The following is a 19,152-nucleotide window of genomic DNA, read 5'->3' as shown; positions in this document are numbered from 1 at the left end:
GTCAGGGGTACAAGCTTAGTGTTTGAACTTTACGAATGCACGAAACTCTTCGAGATTTCGTGTTCGTGTATCAATTGTACGATCATTATAACCTTTGCTTGAAGTTCGTTTATTGTGATGATTCCGTTTATTATCTATCATAAAGAGCGTTTTCATATAATTGCGTCAATAATAACTCGCCATGACTTTTAATGATTTTTTTTTAACTATAAATTCTTTCGAGAACACTGTCGACACTGTTAAAATCGAATAGCATCCATTAAATCATTTATGGGGCTTTTATTTAATACTCCCTATTTTGAAGTTATATATATTGTTATAAAATATTACGTAGTTATGATATTATTCCATTGTTTAAACATCTTACAGTATGTTACTAATAAATATATGTTGTTGGTTTTTTTTTAAATAGATCTTTTTTGAATTACATTGCGGAAATGTTTAAATGTATTCGGAATGCTGAATATAGATTCAAGAATGTATCCTGACCATAACTTATAAGGTGTAAGATTTTCCCTGTTGAATATTACCTATTGCGATTGGCCCATAAAAATCAGCGAATAGGCCCGGTGAAACGCGCTATAAATCAGCCATGCGGAAACTCGCGGCAAATCGACGGCCCTATAAGGGTACGACGTGATGTCACTGCGCCTCATAAGGGCGGTGAAAGCTCCAACAATCGAACTTTATGATTGATTCCACGGGAATGTATGGAACATATGCGACGCGCTATGTCGATGCACGTTAGACATACATTTTATGCGATGGTTGCATAATTTATCGCTTTAGAAGTGGAGAAAATGTATTGGACAGATGCGATAGCGTAGCACACGGCGGCTTTCGTCAATGCGCTTTCTAGCGGCAAAATTTACGCAGCTTTTTATACATGCGTTTCACTCCGACTAGTTATAACTTCACACCTTCTTCGTTGTAAATGTTGTTATATACCTATTCTAGGAAAACTGCGACCACGTTTGTTTATTCATTTTAAATTTGGAAAACTTACGTCTATGAAAACCTGATTAATTTTAACTAGTTTACTGAGGAAGGGTCGGGTAAGACTGAAAAAAATTATATTTTAAAAAGTAAACACTATGTTACAGAACTAGAAACGAATTAAAAAAATATAACCTGAAAAAGTATATAAATAGATAATATAGATAAAAGGAGAGAAAAAATACAATTAATAGAATTGTACTGCGATACAAAGAAGTAATTTACTGTAGTATTGTAGGAGGGGAAGAGAAGTAAGGAAAGGTGGTGTGTTTAAAGAGACAAATAAGCCAAAGAGACAAATAGATGAAGAATGACAGAAATTTTGAAGAATGTAAGGAGAGGAGGAAAATAAAAATAAAAACGTAAAAAAATAATTTACCATTTTAAAAAGACCCTGTCCCTTCCTAGATAGGTGCGAACGAGAGGACCCCAATATTGAAGGCCATAAAAAACTAGTTTACAGATTGCCAATAACGAGTTATCACTTCTTATGGTTTATACCTAAAGATGTGCAGTCAGGTACTGCAGTGCTAATAGGAAAATTCATTTAATTGCTCAACTAATCGCTTCTCGGCCTCTTGTCATCAAAGTGTAGTATTTTTTCTTTTCCGCTTAATATCTGAAAGTTTCCGCACTGCGAAATCAAACTCTTCTTCGACCTATTCTTAATTTGAAAATTATACTGCACTGCTATGCACCGCGTGACCTGTATATTGAACTGATTTTTTTAAAACACCGCCATGTTCAAGGCTCGCCCCACGCCCGTCACATGACTGCCTGGTATTGTAGCGCCGCCGGGATCGGCCTACAAAAATAATATTTACATTAAATTAAATGTTGTGAGCTTTAATAGACACTTAAAATATAAAGACGAACTACAAATCGTGTTTAAAAAGTTAAGACTTAAACAAATTCTTGCCGAGGACTCGCTCATTGGGATCGAGACAGTACTGCTTCTATATTTTGTTAAAGCTTGCTCTTGCATAATATAACAAAAATTGTCTATCAATAGTTAATCAAAAGGTCTTTAAATTATAAGCTCTTGCGTTAAGTATATGTAATCTATTTGATTTACATGAGACATTTATATATAGCTTGGCTAATAGTTTATTGATTTATATGAGATGAGTAATTTATATGGCTAATAGTTTAAGAAAATCAATTTCACTATTGAGAGAAGAGACGAGAGAATTTTAAAATAAATATTCGTACAAATTAGATAGGAATCTGCAAAAGCTACAGGAGGCTGCAAAATTACTATTTAATATAAAACATACTTTTCATTTCAAATGCGAGTATTAAATCAACATTCCAAGTATTGTCAGGACGGCATCATTTCCCGCGGAGTGCACCCTTCCCTGAAACGAGATTTTTGATATAAAAATACCATTCAAACGAGGCAGTTGTTTTTAACATGTCGTAAATATTGATTGTTAATAATTACATCGATATAAATCTTATAATGCAGAGCTACACGCACCTGATGTCCTCGCAGGGACAAGGAACTTTAAACTTTGAAGTCCGCCTCTCTTGTAATAGTAATCTGTATTAATTTTATAATCGCTTGTCGGATCGCGTTACTCTCGGCCCGGCGGCGGGGAGCCCACCTGCGACCGAGGCCCACTCGCCGTCCGCAAGGATACGTCAAGTTGCATCTGCTATGAGCACGCGCCGTCGCTCGTTGACTTCTATCGACGGTGACATAAATGCGTAAATAATTATAAACAGATTTACCACAAGATACATAGGTTTATATACAGCAACACTATATAGCATATTTGACAAAAGGGTTGAGTTAGTAATACAGGAAATAAAATAAATTCTATATCAAAAAATCTTTATTCAACATACAGTAGAAAGCGAAGTCTATCACTACAATGCCTTTATTTTTTTTTGAAGAATATCTTTTGAAGAATATAACCTTTTTAATTAAAATTAGTGCAGCCAGCTAGTCCCGAAAGTTCTTTTTAATCGACTTGTGCAATAGGAAATTTTAATCCTTTGCCAAAATCGCAGGACTGAAGTTTTAAACTAACCTTACGTTTTATTCAAATTTTTTTTTTGCTTACTGTCGTGTATTTTTGCTTCCTATCATTTTTATTAGATCGGTTTCAATTAATAATACATGAAGCTTCTCTTATTTTTTAATAATATCCATACGAGATAATATCATCAATTACACCTAGTATCCGTTCAAGGCAAACATTGACTAAAAAAAATGTAATGCCTTATGAATTAAAAGATAAGGCTTTTCGCGGTGTGGCATGCGGACTATATAAGAATTTTATAAGGTCACCCTCGCTGTTAAGTTGGCTATTCGATAATGTTACTTAGGTATAATCGTAATAATTTAATAAAAGATCGTGACTGCCATTGTTATTTTGCTACACGATTTTTAAGGCTTATCAATTTTTTTTTTATTTACGAGGAAATAATACCAGTCGATATCGATATTATGGTTGCAGATTTAATCGGTAATATTGTTTGAATTATTTATATGACTCACTTTACCATAAATGATTTGCACAAGGTTATTTTAGGTCTTCCTTAAGATTTTTTTAACCAGTTAATGAACATTTGTCATACGGATCCATAATTTTTGTCATCATAATTATTAACTAAATATGATTCGATTATGTGATTTGATCATGCGATGGGCGAACATTATTTGATATTACATTCATACATGCTATCGTGTGTATTGAACATGAATACATGCTATCATTTATCAACATGATGGCATGTTTTACACTTTCTTCTTAAGTAAAAGGTACAACAAGTAAGGTCTTTAAGAGTAAATCTGCATATACTGAAACCGGTTTTTTATTAATTTCTTTCACCATCATCACCATAGTTTCAACTGCAGTACGTTCACTATTATACATAGACCTGCCTCTATCAGCTCCTCATTCTGCGATTTTTAATGATTTTACAACGTCGCCTGTCAACATCTCTCTAGAATATAATGGACCCAGCGGCTATCTGTTCTGCGCGTCATTTGGTCCAATGCTAATTCAGCATGCCAGTCCACTGGGGCATGTCGTTTATTTTCATTTATCTACGGAACTCCTCATTCCCTATTTGATTTCTTATTATTTTTTTCCAGATTCTTTAAAAAAATATTAAAAAACAAATGTAAAGCCATTCCGAATAAGCAATTAGTTTTATTGTAATATCATCATCGACAAATTGCATAAATCGCACATCTATCATGAACACGTACTGAGAATGAGCCGAGGTGAATTTTCTTAATGATACGCTATTACAGTTTATGAACGCTATACGGATCCGACCATATATTGTGTGTACATTTCATTTATGTTTAATTGACTGTGCTAAACTTTTTATTGTTTTTGTACTGTAGATTATCCTTTTTATTGTTTTTAACAATTATTTTATAAAATCTGCTACAAATTTAGTATATAACTTAATTCTACATTTTTTTCGTGAGAGCTGTGTTAAAAAAAATTATGTGTTACAAAAAAGGTGTAATGTATTTTATATATAGAGGTAAGGTCATCTGTTTATCGTAAGGTATACATTTTTTACAAGTATTATTTAGACGAAGGAGTGTTACACTAAAGAAAAAACTGATTAAAATCATTACAATTGAAGAGTTTTGTTTCTTTGAAAAATAACAAAAATTTTAATTTATGTTCGCCAACGCATTGTAATATGGTGTAATCGATTTGCAAGTTTTTATTCTAGTATAGATATATTCTGTTAACATCTGATAATTAACAGCAAACATTCAGGGAAGAAGAACATAGAAAGTTCCTTTTTGGTGTATATAGGTGATGATGCATTGACGCGTTTCGGCACAAAGTCTGATTTTTTTGAATTTATTGATCTCTGAAGAGCTTGTTACAAAATTAATATAACACGTTTCGTGCCATAGCAATTTTTGAAGATTTTCTATTCAGGCCGTGTGGAGCGTATACGACCCATACTTTAAATATTTAAAAAAGTCTTTTGAGACGTATGCTTCACACTTTTTCACTGCTGCTATAATTAGCGGAAAAAGTTATAAATTTTAATATGCATTACGTACGCGTATACGTGATGTAAAATTGTCTATATTCGACCCTGCAGTTCATTTTTTAAGAATCCTTTGTTTCTCAATGAACTGCAAATGGCCTGAACGGAAAGTGCAGCGGGGGTTGTATAGGCCCCAAATAGCATGGAATGTGATAAGATTTTCCGAATCTGTGTTGTATTAGAAATGTGTTGCAATCACTGAAATAATGACAGTGATATCACAGTTGCTGACATCATTCTTTCTAAAGACACTATCAAGCCATATCTCCGACAGATGTATCAGTATTTTTTTTAATAAATGATGTCTGTTCCTATGTTAAAAATCGGGAAGCGAAATGTTTCATCTGTTCTGCTACAGGTACTTTAACTTCGAAATAATTCGTCACATTTTTAAACTAGTAATTTCTACAGTGCGTTTTAAAAACAAAGTTATATCTCGGAACTACCACTACGTTAGTTTAATTAAAATAATACACATAATTAAATTTTATATAGTAGACATTGCAATGTACATAAAATAATCTTTTATTTCTACTAATTAAATTATAGTTCACCTCATAGCGACTTATAATAGAAGGGTCTTTAGTTCTCGCAGGGTTAGTAAAGCTTGCTTTGCGCAACCGCTTGTTCTCTAATTCAGTTACGAGCCCCTTTGCAGAGAGAAATAACATTTTGTCAAGCGAAACAGCCTCTTACCTAACTCGTTAATTAACGAACTGTGTTCTGTTATTCTCGGGAACAATCCGTTTGTAGACAATTACCTTAATTTATAACAAATAAGCTATTTGGGCTCAGGTCGAAAAGTGTTATGTGTTAGTTTACATCTAATTATTTAGTTACATCTGTTACGTACAGGATGATGGGTTAAAGGCGTAAAAGCTTTGAAGTAGTAAATCTATAGCTCCTTTCACAAATGATATACGGTACACCCAATGTCGTATATGATATATACACACAATAACGTAATGATAATATAGTAAGAAAAAGCATTATAGAAAGTGTGATTACTATATATTATATTAAAATTAATTATTCTTTACTTTCTGTACTTCAGACTTTGTACTCCTGGCAATTCTGAAAGTTATTGATCTATGTTCTATATACTATCTATGTTGTAATAACTTTATACTGAAGATTGTATAAAGAGCTTTATAGCTATTTACTGACAAATAAGTTATGCATTCGTCGAATGCTGTATTTTTCTGGAGTGAGGAATAGTATATACACTTCGTAGTAATCGCCATAACCTACCTATTACATCAGGTTAGCCAGCATAATTTAATTAACTCATCTTCCTAAAACGGAACAAAATTCTATGCATTTGGTGTAACCTTACATATTATTTAACCACTACCGTAAAAAAATTCTGATAACGTTTTCATGTAAGCCCTTATTTTGACACAGGTTTTGTTGTTACTGTTTATTTATTTATTCTTGCAATAAGTGTAAAGTGTAAAAAGGGGCACAAAAAGACTTATCTCATAACAAATGTTGTAATTGAAGTAAGTTTAATTCAATTACGAAATATACAGACATGTAGTCAAATACACATCAAATTTTTAAGGTTGTTTTTAAAAAAAAGTTTATTAGGCTATTATTTCTAGAAACATTCCTCTCGGGTAAAACATATTTGATTATAGTGTTTAATCTATACCGTTTAGAGTATTTACTTTTGTATTCTTTAAAAAAAACAGTCTCGCTAAGTTTCTTTCGCCTGTTCTTCTTAGGTTTTTGACGGTCAGTAATCCATCTTATATTGAATAAAGAATTTGTGAATTTAAATTTCAATTGACCACTATCCTTAAAAGGTGTCAGAGGTTTAGTGTGTTTTCGAAAAATATTAAAAATATAATAATTGACATTATTCATAAATAAATAACATTACAGGTCTATTTCACAAAAAGCAATATATATATATATATATATATATATATATATATATATATATATATATAAGTACACACAAACATACGTAATGCATTTTATAAAATTACGTAAAATGCTGCTCATTGAAGTGACCACACAAAGCGATCTGCCTTTTAATTGACTTCTATTAATTTAAACCTTAAATAAATACAGTAAAAACTTAAACAAAAACTACAGGTTCCATTACCTGCAAATTGACCTAAAAACCTTTTTATATATAATGACCTGCGTTCCTACCTTAAACAGTAATAAACTTTCAAGTTTCGTAAGTTATTTTAATTTGTCCATCTCGATTTAACTGACGAGCGACCATTACTCGTCCGACTCGCATAAAATCGCCATCAGTCGGTAATGCACGTACCCGGAGTTGGTGATGTACGATTCCACATAATTTCGAATGCGAATGCATTGGTTTTCCTTGCACTTTGATTGGAGGTACTCGTGATCTAAGATCTTTCATGTTTTGTAACTCATATTAGTATAAGTTAGAAAAAGACTAATATTTAGCCACTTTCGCACAAGCAGTGGTCGTCGTGCAACAATGTGCACCGCCCGCCAGCGAGCAGCATGTGCGGAAGTGGCTAAATATTGGTCTTTTTCTTACTTAGGATGGACTTCCGCAAGGTAACGCCTGATTCCATTAAATATCATATTGGTATAACTTGAAGAAGGACTGTAATAAGTCGTCTGGCGCTGGCTACCACTACAGTGTTTATATCAGTCATACGATAGTGAAACGTTTACTGTATTTCATATGCAATGGCGTTGTACCTTATTCTTTTGAAAGAAAGGTAGGCTTTCAGAGGTGATTACTTTTAAAATATTTCGGAGGGACTTCAACTCCTCGTTTATCATCCGACGTCTCACAACTAGGAATTAAAATTAATCATATGACATGGAATTGTTTTAGTGTTTTGTAATGCTATTGAAACCGCTGTACCACGCCTTCGAGCTATACCGCGAGTCAGTCTGGTGTCAAAGCTCTCGGCGGCTGCGCTTATGGTGTTTTTCTTCTGCCCCCACCTCTCTCGGCTCTCCTTAGGCGCAGTTGAGCGGTTTTGGTAGTAAACACATTAATACACTTTTATTTAGTATGAACCTAACCGACATCGCTTATTTATAGGAAAGACTCGGTAGTAACGCATTGTTAGCAGACTTTCAATGTGTGATTTAAAAAGTGCCATACTCGCGCAGGATTCAAGAACGCTTCGTTATTTACCTTCATTGCGGCGAATGTAACCAGTAGTTCCGATTATCGTGATCAGCTTTGTATATTTACATTTCAAGATTTGGATGGCAGTTTTAAAGTTGGATTACCAAGGCTATTTAGTGATTTTAATGCGGAAGAAGTTTTTAAAAAACGCTTCATATGCATATGTAACGGCAACAATCGTATTAAGCATGCCGGTTTGCGGTATAACGGGCATAGCATAACTTTTTCCATAAAGTTAAGGATGAGCAGCGCAGGCGATTCAATGAGCAACAATCGAACTGGTCGCTAAAAATGGTATCGAGACGCAGAACAGTTTTGGCAATATGTTTTATTCATGACGTCGAAATAAATAGCGGGACGTTTCTTTGGCAACGCGAGCGTGTATGAATAATACGCTTGTATCATAAAAAGCAACATTCTACGGGCATGTTAATGGCCTTTGACAAAACGTTATTGAGTGGATCGGGTCGGCGGCGACGCCCGCGTGTAGACGGTTTCTTCATTTTCCCAATAGATATTCTTTGAAATATTTATATTATTGTATATGTTTTCTATTCAAAACAAAACGTGGCAGTCACTAGCGGTGCGTGCAATTATGATTGGAATTGTAATATTTACGGTGGCATTAAAATTGAAACAAAATGCTCCCGCACTACTAGTACTTTAATGTAGGATATGATTTTCCTATCCGTGACACTAATTGCCAGTGTGTTGTGTATGTATCTTCGGAACACACATCGCGACGTTTCTTATACTCCTTTAAAATTATAGTAATTCAAATTTAAAAACTTTTAGAAGAAAGATTGGAAAAGTATAAAAGCTGTGAAAAAATGAGACTAAAATATTTAACTAAGGTCAAAATTTAGATTTCATAAAATATTTACAGATTTTAGACGTTACAATTCAATATATATTAATGAGGTTTATTTAAGAGAATTTGATATTTTTATGGCTTAAAAATTAGCTTCTTTCAAGGAGTATATACTAAAAATAAAAAGCGCTACAGAATAATTTAAACAGCTATTAACTTCGTAATGTTCCTATTGTTGCACACAGTCCTTTGAGACGGTGCGCGTTGTAATCATGCAGCCCGGTGCAGATTGCTGTAAATCACATATCTTTCGGATTTTTAATAGGTAAATTTTTCCCCCTTATTGTCAGAGAGCAGTGATAGTTTTAAAATTCATAATCTGGTCGTGTCGCAGATAGAATTCAAAGAATATGATCATTAGTGCGCAAACTAACTGCTAAGCTAAGCAATAATAAGTGCTACTCGAAAAGTTAATTTTAAATAGAAAGTCAACTTTTAAGTCCCGAATAGCCAGACCCTCCCAGTCACGACCGCGCTTTCTCTTGTCGTGTCACTCCGTATAAATTGCCGAGGTATTTCTTTTGTTCCTGTATCCCGCGCTGTCACGCTGGACGTGGATAACGAGACACTTTTGGTCTCTGCAATTAATTCTAATTCGCAGTGTGACCTGGTGGCGCGATCTATGAATGAGTGTTATTTATCCCTTCACCGATGTGTCCATCATGTCTTAACTGGCAAACGACTCTCAAAAATTGAAAATATATTTCATTTCATATTTTCTGATCTAACAGACTGGGTGAAATCCGATTGTCCGATTGTCTTCTACATATATTTCCAATAGGGACTGCTCCATACGGCCTATGTCAAGGGTTTTATCAGCCGCCTACTTTGTCGGTAGATATCCTACCCAGGGTTTATCGGGTCGTTTTCTCTACTCCAGAACCTTAAAGCCCCGGCACTGTTCAGCTCGCTATGTAACCTAGCACTATATACCTTCTGCCAATCCTGTAATAAATAATAATTTATTAAAATGTCTCATTATATTTGATATACACTAACATCGGCAGCGTTATTATACATGCTCAAAGGGCGGAATAAAAAAAAGGGTAATTTTTGCAGCCTTGTGTAAAGTATTAAGCCGACTAGCTAAGATACTCATTCAAAGATCTTTTTGAAATAAAACTGTACTAGTAAGTCATAGGGATTACATGATTATTTTAGTGAAAATATTAGTATCAGTTTAAAATTCATTCGTAGTTACTAGACTTTCTCGTACACTTCTACATTAAAAACATTATTTACAGTTTATTAATATGAAAAATATATTGCTAATTGTAAAAAGTTATATTGCCACTGGTAATAAATTTATATTTAAGCCGTCATTAAGCTTTTATAAACTTTGATTTATTTCGTGAAGGAAATTGTTTCAAAGTGATTTACATCATTATTGAGGAAGCGTCCTTTAATACTAGTGTCGATTGATTTATCACATTGTTTAGAAAGCACGACTTTTAAATAGGGGCGTTCATTTTGTAAGAATGTATATGAGAGATTATATACATATTTTTTTAATAATTACATAATATTACAGATGTTGTAATAATGTTTGAGTATATATACTATTTTATCTACCTTAGCGCAAGTCTCCGCGGTGAATTTCCATCTCAAACCAACTTTCTTTCCTTGAATGTCGAACTTTACACGAATTTACACTTATTTAAGTGGAATCGCGTCGTCGGAACGAAATCGTTGGCATTTAACGCCAACGCAACAAACATATTTGGAAGCGATTCGCACGCCGGATCGCTTTGGAGAAATTCATACATTGTTTATTTAAACGATACAGTAGTTTGCATACAATCACGGAGAAAGCACAGCCTTTGATATTTTAATCGAGAGAATAGCTATTTATCCGACCATAAAATCGATGTCTCAATCGAGTTTGTTTTGAACTCGCCCACAACAATTACAATACATTGGGTTGTTGTAATGCTGCTTAGCTGTTTCTACTTTATTACTAAACATCTTGAACTGTATATCTAGTTTAAACTTTGAAACGGATATGACAATCTGGTTTAGACAATGTTACACAAATATTTTAACCAATTTTGAAATTACTTATAACACCTATCATTAATAAATTTGTAAAGTCCCTGGTTTGTTGCAAATTATAAAATTTCGAGTTTCTTTGAATACGGCTAAAATTTGCGAAACCGTTTGGTATACGTAAAAAGCGTTTGCTAAAAGGCAATAAATACAAGCTTAAATAAAGTTTAGTTAGTATTGGTGCTTATTATCCATACCATTAATGGAAATTCAGCAACATGAACACTTCTAAGAGCACCGGCAAGGTATTGGAAAAGTTGAGCTTTACAGGCGATGTCTACTACGGAGTTTTATGTATTTATTCTAAAACAATTTCCAGCGCATATGTAACTACAATCGCTTACAATTTTGTACAACAAAGTGTCTAAACAATCAAAGCAAAATACACGCCGACAACCTTAATTATTAAATACAGTACATCGTCAATTTATCTTGGAAATTTCATTTACGTGTTTACCTAACGAAAACAGGAAAAAAAAAATTTTAGACTATCATTGTATCATACGGATGGATGTATTCTGTGAGTCTCAGCATAAAAGTTTATAACCCGGGAAAGTAAATTGCTACGCAATAGGTTACTACCCTTCCACAGATATATTCCCGGTTACAGAGCAACCATAACGATAATTAGAGTCCCTTCTTACGACACATGAAGTCACAGATAACCCACTATCAGAAATTGTTCTGAGAATTGTAGAACTAACGCGGAAACATCCAGATTACGTAAAAAGCGATTTGATGTCGTTGAAAATATGCTTTACTGTGATGACACACGCGTTATATTGAATGATCTTTTTTAGTTGTGATGAAAGATTATTTGGTGATTCAGAAGTCTTTAGGAGACGGTGACCACATGCTATTGCGTTAGCGGCATCTCACCCGATGTCCGGTTGCTAAAATAATCTCACAATTACATTGCGCAATAAAAATCCGGTCCAATTTATCCCAAAATATTACGAAATGAAGGTCATCGCTTAGTTATAGTACATCTGTTAACAAATAAACAGCGTAATAGCACAATAGGGTTAAATAGGTTAATAGGAAATGGGTAACACTCGTTAAATGCTCCTAGAGTCCAGGCGCTTATAGGCTGCAGATTGCTGCAACCAGTGGCGCGTCTGAATCGCTTTATGAGGAAATTACCGATATCAAATCATCGAATACACAGTACAGTTGTTTAGCCATAAAATGATAAATGATTTTTATTATTAATTTTAAAACAAATGTTTTTGACATCATGTTAAATAACTCCGGATGCTACGTAATCACTGCAGACAATAAATTCATTAGCGGTGTTGTTGATATAAAATTGTTTAGAGCCGGAGTTAACGATGTTCGGATACAGACGGTTAGCTCTTAGGGTACCGGGGCATCGTCTGTTTTATTTAATTATCGCCATTTAAGCAGTATGACGTCCGATTTCCAAAACAATTGTAAGAAGTGACGTGTATCCGGCAACTTCCGACGTGCTACGTGGCGCTTGCCAATCTAGTATCTTCTCCAGAACTTGAAAGCCCAAGCGGCTACCTGTTTTGCCTCTCCGCTGCCACTTTAACTTGCCAATCCGTTAGACAATGGTCTATTTATTTTGCCAATAGTAAGTCATATCTTAAATACAAAGAAATCTCCCCAAGCCTTATATCATGTCTTAAGGTGACGCACGACCCCAAGGGTCTCGTTTGTAATACAACGCGCTATGTAATGCTATACTGGCCATTGGACGGCTTTATAACTTAGCATCAAACGAAGTTCATTGTCGGGTGTAACATGTAAATGAATTGCTCTACTACTGTATCAGGGGTATTGCGATAATCACCACCAAAAATATCTTATAATTCTATAGTATACGTAATATTTATTAGTTTAAGACTTATATGTTATTTAGCAAGAAAAAATAGGCGTATATTCTCGGATGCACAGAAACTGATAATTAATGCCATTTACGTTCATGATTATTGTTTTATAAAAATTGTGTAATAAGATATTTATTCTGAAATGCATAAATAACTACCACTCACCGGTCTCCAAGTTGATTAAAAGTTTTTAAGTATTCATTAAGTAAAGGTCGAGTTAACGATAACGTTAAACTTATTACAATAGTTAATGATTTCATTTACTTGCACCCGATACGGAAACTTTCAAACTGAAATTATTGACGTCCCGTCGTAAACTGTCGGATACATCTCTTATAATCGATTTCGCTTAAACGATATTTATTAGTCAAGCAATCGCTTAATCGTTCAATTCCTCGTCATCGCTTACGTTTATCGGCTCATGGCGATTGGGAAATTTTCTTCAGATAATGAAACGGGTGCCGGCACTTTGCTTTCATCGCTTCCGCCCTCTCTCATGAATCATGAACGACTTTGTTGCGGCCAGTTGCGAACTCAGCTGCCATGGCCACTGATCAAGCACTACTTACTTTTTACTTAAGACGAAATACAATATACAGGGTGATTGGTTATAGGTACAAAAATTTTAAAGGGGTGAACGTATAGCTTATTTATCAACAAAAAAACTTTAAAGCTTTCGTAACTATTTCCAATTACCTGTGTAAAGTGATCACTTAAAATGTATTAAAATGTAACAGGCCAATAACTTTTGGCACTACAAACTGTACAGATAAATAGATAATAAACAGTAATTATTTTTAATATGTAGTAATCCTTATTTAGAAAACGCTTCTCACTGTATTATCATCACATCGTGTGTTATTTCTAAAAACATTGATTTTTGGAGAGCACATATTAAATTGACAGTAAATAAGCTACACGTTCATCATTTTAAAGCTTTTACATCTATAACCAAACTGTGTATGTCGTTAGTAAAAAACCCTAGCTCTTATCAATAAAGAATAGAACGTATATATTTAACTACTAATAAAAATATGAGTTTGAATATAAAGGTTAGTTAGCATAAACATCAATTAATCCCTCGTTGTAAGACCAAGCAGTCTTCTTAGCGATGTTTACACAAACTTGCCGGCTGGCTGACGTTAATAATCGTGTAGTCCAATCCTGCTACCAGTGACAAGTGAGAGGTAGATTGCACTTCGATATTAGCAGAAAGTTATTAGTCATCCAACATCCGTTCCGAAAGGATATCTTGCCGTTCAAACAAAATTTTAATAAATGTGATTAATGAACTTAAAATCAAACAATATAATACATTAACAAAGATTTTTCATTGAGCAATAACAAAAGAAATCATACATGGTACTTTCAACGTGTGATGGAGTAATCACTTTTATAAATACCATATTAAGGTGATTTATTAGCATTAAAACTTAAATATTTCGATTAATGTTAGTAGACATAAATTTAAAAGAATTATATTATTTGGAGCATTTTAACTCTTGAATTATGCAGTGAATTTTATTTGAGAAAACTCTATAGTGCTACCGAAATTACGCAAAATGAAAACGCGGCAAGTTGGGGGCCGAGGAAAAAAGAGCGCGAACCGTCGCAACGGAGCGGCCAATACTCTTCCCGTCTCGCCGCACGCCCACCTAAGGTGCGGTACAGAGGTTACGGTAGCACGTTAGTAAGATCAAGCAATTGCAAGGTATATTTAGAGAGAATAAGTATTAATTTAGTACTTCACATTACGAAAATATTTAATATTTTATTTTAACGAACCCGCACACTTCTTATAAAGTTGGACTGTCTGTATGCATACAAAGAAAAAATAGAATGGTTTCGAGCTTTAATTGCAAATAAATGGTTATCTGATCTCGGATCACGTAACAACTGTTGGCGTTCACAAAACAGATATTTGACCGTACCTTTAAACTTAAAGGTTACGGTTCCGAACGTAACGGCTGACCCGGCCGTCTCGTGAATAATTCTTCAGTTTCCGGCTGTTAAGCGTTAGGCTAAAGACCCGCTGTTTACACTTTTTGTTGCACAACCCAGTGCCTCGTTAGCGGGGTTGCCGACAGCCCGTGGAGCGGCCGAGATTGTTGCTCGCGAGGAAAAGGTCGCTGTTTATTACTTGGAACGGTAATAAATTAATCCCGGGTCTAGTAAATGCCTATTTTATTGTTAATTGAAGTTTTCACTTATTGGTTAGGCGTGTTTATAATGATATATAACATGTAATTACACATATAAACAGCTAAATATATTTTATCTCCAGTTGTTAGACTTCTTGACAAATATTAGTTGTTTTATGATTTCAATTTATAGTGTTAAAGATTTATTGTTAATATTTTTGTATTAATAATCTATTTGGCCTTTCCAGGTACAATTTTAATGGAGTTAAAACTCAACGCGACACGTGTATGTATGTAGTTATTATCTAACTGTTCAAGCACATGTTTAACTACAGAGCATGTAGTTTCTGAATCACGTGTTTTAACAATCCCTAATACATATTCGCTTATAGTGCTATCGAAACCGCTGTTCCGCGACTTAGGTAAATGCGATAATGTGTTGACTGTGGAAAAGAAAACATGAGTGCCACTGATAGAACAGATCTACCGATACTTCCCGCGGATACTTAAAGCTCAGTACAGCGGTTTCAGCAGCTTTATAACAGGTATATGGATTCTATCAGGTTAATTGGCAAAGATGACCAAAATAATGCTAACAATTAACTCATTTCAAAGTAACTTTGATAGATATTAGACTAAGCAGCAAGCAGTCAATATTTTCTAAAATTCTTTCATGTTAAGCTTTAAATTCCGGACGTGAACTACGCTTTTACGTTACCCCACAAAAATAAAATATTCGATGATAAAATTTTCCCTAGAAGTCAATCGCCTTTAGAAACGAGTATTCCAGGAATATCTCCGCTCTATACGGCGTCGGTGCTAACGTAGAAATCGTCCTACCAGTTCTGTAGGAACTCCCGGAATCCATTCGATGCCTAGAAAGTGCACTAACAGTTAAAGTGACCTGTTTGTTCAGGGGTCATACAGGTTTGGTCAACGATTAAAGGGAAAGTCTCGTATTGGCCGTTCCACGTTCTAATTCCTGACCGCCCGCTTTTTTAAGACTTCCTGCAAAGATGACCGATAGCCATAGCCAACAGAAAGCCGAGCTAAACTACTTTGTATCACTTCCCTAACTATTGATAATACATTGAACTGAATGCAACCGGAATTAAACGCATACAAAAACTAAACGACTTTAATTTAAGCGATTATCGAAATGCGCTTAAGATTTATAAAACTAAAAACATTATTAAAACTATATTAGCCTTGTAATAGGCCAGCTACTGAGACTTCTGAGCTAAGATTTTTTAGGTCCTGAGACATCCAGAATTTTTAATTCCTTTCAATATTTTCTTTCACATCTTGTAAGCAGTAACGATATTGTATAATTTATAAATAGTGTCAATTTCCTGAACACGCGATCCTAAATTATGTATCTTAACACCTAACCTACCTATTAAACCTATTGTTGAAATAATAATTTTTTTTAAAAAAAGGTAATATTTTTTCTAATATATGTCTTGTAATAAAACAAATGTATAACTTTTGCACAATAACAAAATTTTTCCTACACGCCGGTTGCCACATCTTATTGTAAAATATGGCCAGTTACAAACTGCATAAAGAAATTGCACGGAAAAATGACTTCTCAAATATTTGTTTATTTTTTGTAAACCTTATTAACATTGTAAAAGTTATGTGAATAATATATAGAAGACATGCAATGAACACAATCTTGTCATTCGCAAATCCATTGTTAACGTTCATTAAAGATAAGCTCAGCTAAATAGTTCTTCGTACGTCCACTCTCAGCGCGTTCCGTTTGCAATTGTCAGAGTGTCCGCAGTGACAATTCCCGCGCCGCGAACGAATAGTGACAACCCAGATACGGTAAGGTTCGATTTCTCCACGCACCAGAGAACCCATTAATTCAATTTACCGGGATCGACTTTCTAAATGATGCACAAAACTCATTTGCCGAATGACAAGTGAAATTGCCCGCTGCCATTTTACTTTCGCGGGCGTCTGTGACATTTAGGTCCGCATCTAGATGAGCTTGGATTATCGCAGCTAGCCATCTGCGCCGCAACGGTCCACCTTTATCTGTTCGCTTAACGTCCGCCGGCAGATTCTTAATCGTTATGCTTAAGAGGTTGTTAGGTGGGTGAGTGCAATATGCTTCTTGTTCGGCGCGATAAATGGACGCGTTGATAATGAGAACGAGTAAAACATTGCGTACAGGTTCGCTTTGTATTGCTTGTCGCCTGTTATCGCACCGCGTTATTATTGTCCGCGGAATGGCGTGCTCTTACACGCTGAAGTACCTCGTTTGCATGTAATGCCATGATCTGTTCCGTTCTATTTTATTAGAAATTTACCTTTGGAGACAAGTTTGTATTCCTCTTATCTATTTCAAATGTATGTTGCATTGATAAATTGTTAATTTGTAATATTATCGACCATTACATACGTTTTACTTGTTCACGTTATATTAACTGGGTTAAAATCATGCTCTCTAATGCTTTGGACACAGGCAATGATTGTTAGATACATGCGCAAATGTAAAACGTTTTAATTTAGTGATGACAATATTTCTATTAACTTTAATCGGGTAAACTAATATCAATAAACTTTATTCGATAAAGATGGGTGCTATAAACTAAACGGTTTTAGAACGTCACCGACATCAGCGTAGGCTAATAGGGAATCCTTGAACTATGCACAATGGTGACAAATTATTTAAATGTATTTCGTTCTCCTCCTCCCTTGTTTTGCGATTACCGTAGAACAACTCCTGGTTCTGTAAAGCCTGCTCCACGATCAGAGGGTCTAAATCGTCAGGACGGATCGCGGATGACGTCACGTCCGTAGACACGCGGCCGTCGGACACGCGCCGCCCGCTCCCCACGCTTTGATGTGTTCCGATTTATGATAACGGCGGCTGTGTGTTGTGATGCCGACTCGTCTAATTATAGCTTGCCTATCGGTTTGTCACATTGAGTTACATTATTTTGCCATTTTACGAGCCATTCGGCACGATCTTTGGATGCTTGAAAACCTTATCACTACATTTATCTTTATTAACTTCGTTCATCATGTTGTGGTACAAATAACAAGATTGTATCTTTAAATATATTGCTTATAAAACCAACAAACCTTTTTTGGATCTGCGCTATGAGATACGATACAAGGTACAAAATACTTATTTAACAATAGATTCGCAATTTTTTAAGTTCTACCGTCCGTCCCCTATATAAGAACAAAATATTTTTTTAACCTAACACAACTTCACCCTAAAACATTCTAGATGACTAAAAAAATGTCTTTTTTCGTGAAAAAGGAAACATTTTGTAATGCGAACGATTTGCCTTTGGTTACCGCCTACATTAAAAATTTCAGCGCCATTTCTTAGGAGCCGTACAGCCCTCGTTAGGAATCCATGGTGTAAACCAGTATGTACTTAAGGTGACGTCGTTATTCAAATATTAATATTTTTCTATGGTGGTTCTTTTCTGCCCAAGCGGTATATGCAGATTTAGCAGAGGATTCGCGGTTCAAGGAGGGCGCACAGGGCGCTTACACTAACACTCTTTTAAGGTAATGAACCCTGAGAGCTGTCAAGCACGGTATATATTTTCCATAGTTATCTTTAGGGAAGAGCCTTGAGGTAGACGTCTATAGGAAGAAACGATGACGACAACGTATATGTCTGTTAATTTATTAAGCGTTGGAGATAATAACTGCATGTCAAAATACTATTCTGAGCTTTATTCAGGTTAAGGCACTACGTATGATATTGAATAGATATGAAAAAATAAATAAAGATTTGCAAGACAATTATATGATTATTGAAATGCTGACCGCTTATCAGGAACCGATATCGCGGTTCGCTTATGACTTGTACTGAATGGGACTGGTTTCGCATTCACACAATAACGTTCTGGACGACGATGTAATTATTTTATAACATTTTTCGCTTATTTATATAAGTTTTTGATTAGTTTGTGGTCCTTTCCATTTTTGCTCATGTCTACCACAGACTGACAAAGATTATTAAATAAATATATATTTTATTATTTTACACGAGCCAACCTTAGTAGATGCGGCAATATAAAGTTGTAATAA

General features: G+C 34.7%; 1 protein-coding gene and 1 pseudogene across 3 annotated transcripts in view; both read left to right on the top strand.

Annotated features, from left to right (window-relative positions):
• Nucleotides 1-19,152, top strand: part of LOC137930661 (rho GTPase-activating protein 23-like) — a 399,966-nt gene that overhangs the window by 156,343 nt on the left and 224,471 nt on the right. The gene's annotated exons all lie outside the window — the stretch shown is intronic.
• LOC137930701 (U2 spliceosomal RNA) lies at nt 1,559-1,810 on the top strand (annotated as a pseudogene).

Source organism: Battus philenor, unplaced genomic scaffold, assembly GCF_028537555.1.
Source record: "Battus philenor isolate CCGP_79_NKW_IND1 unplaced genomic scaffold, ilBatPhil1.0.hap1 SCAF_6, whole genome shotgun sequence".
NCBI classification, from domain to species: Eukaryota; Metazoa; Arthropoda; class Insecta; order Lepidoptera; family Papilionidae; genus Battus; species Battus philenor.
This window is presented reverse-complemented; position numbering and strand designations above follow the sequence as displayed.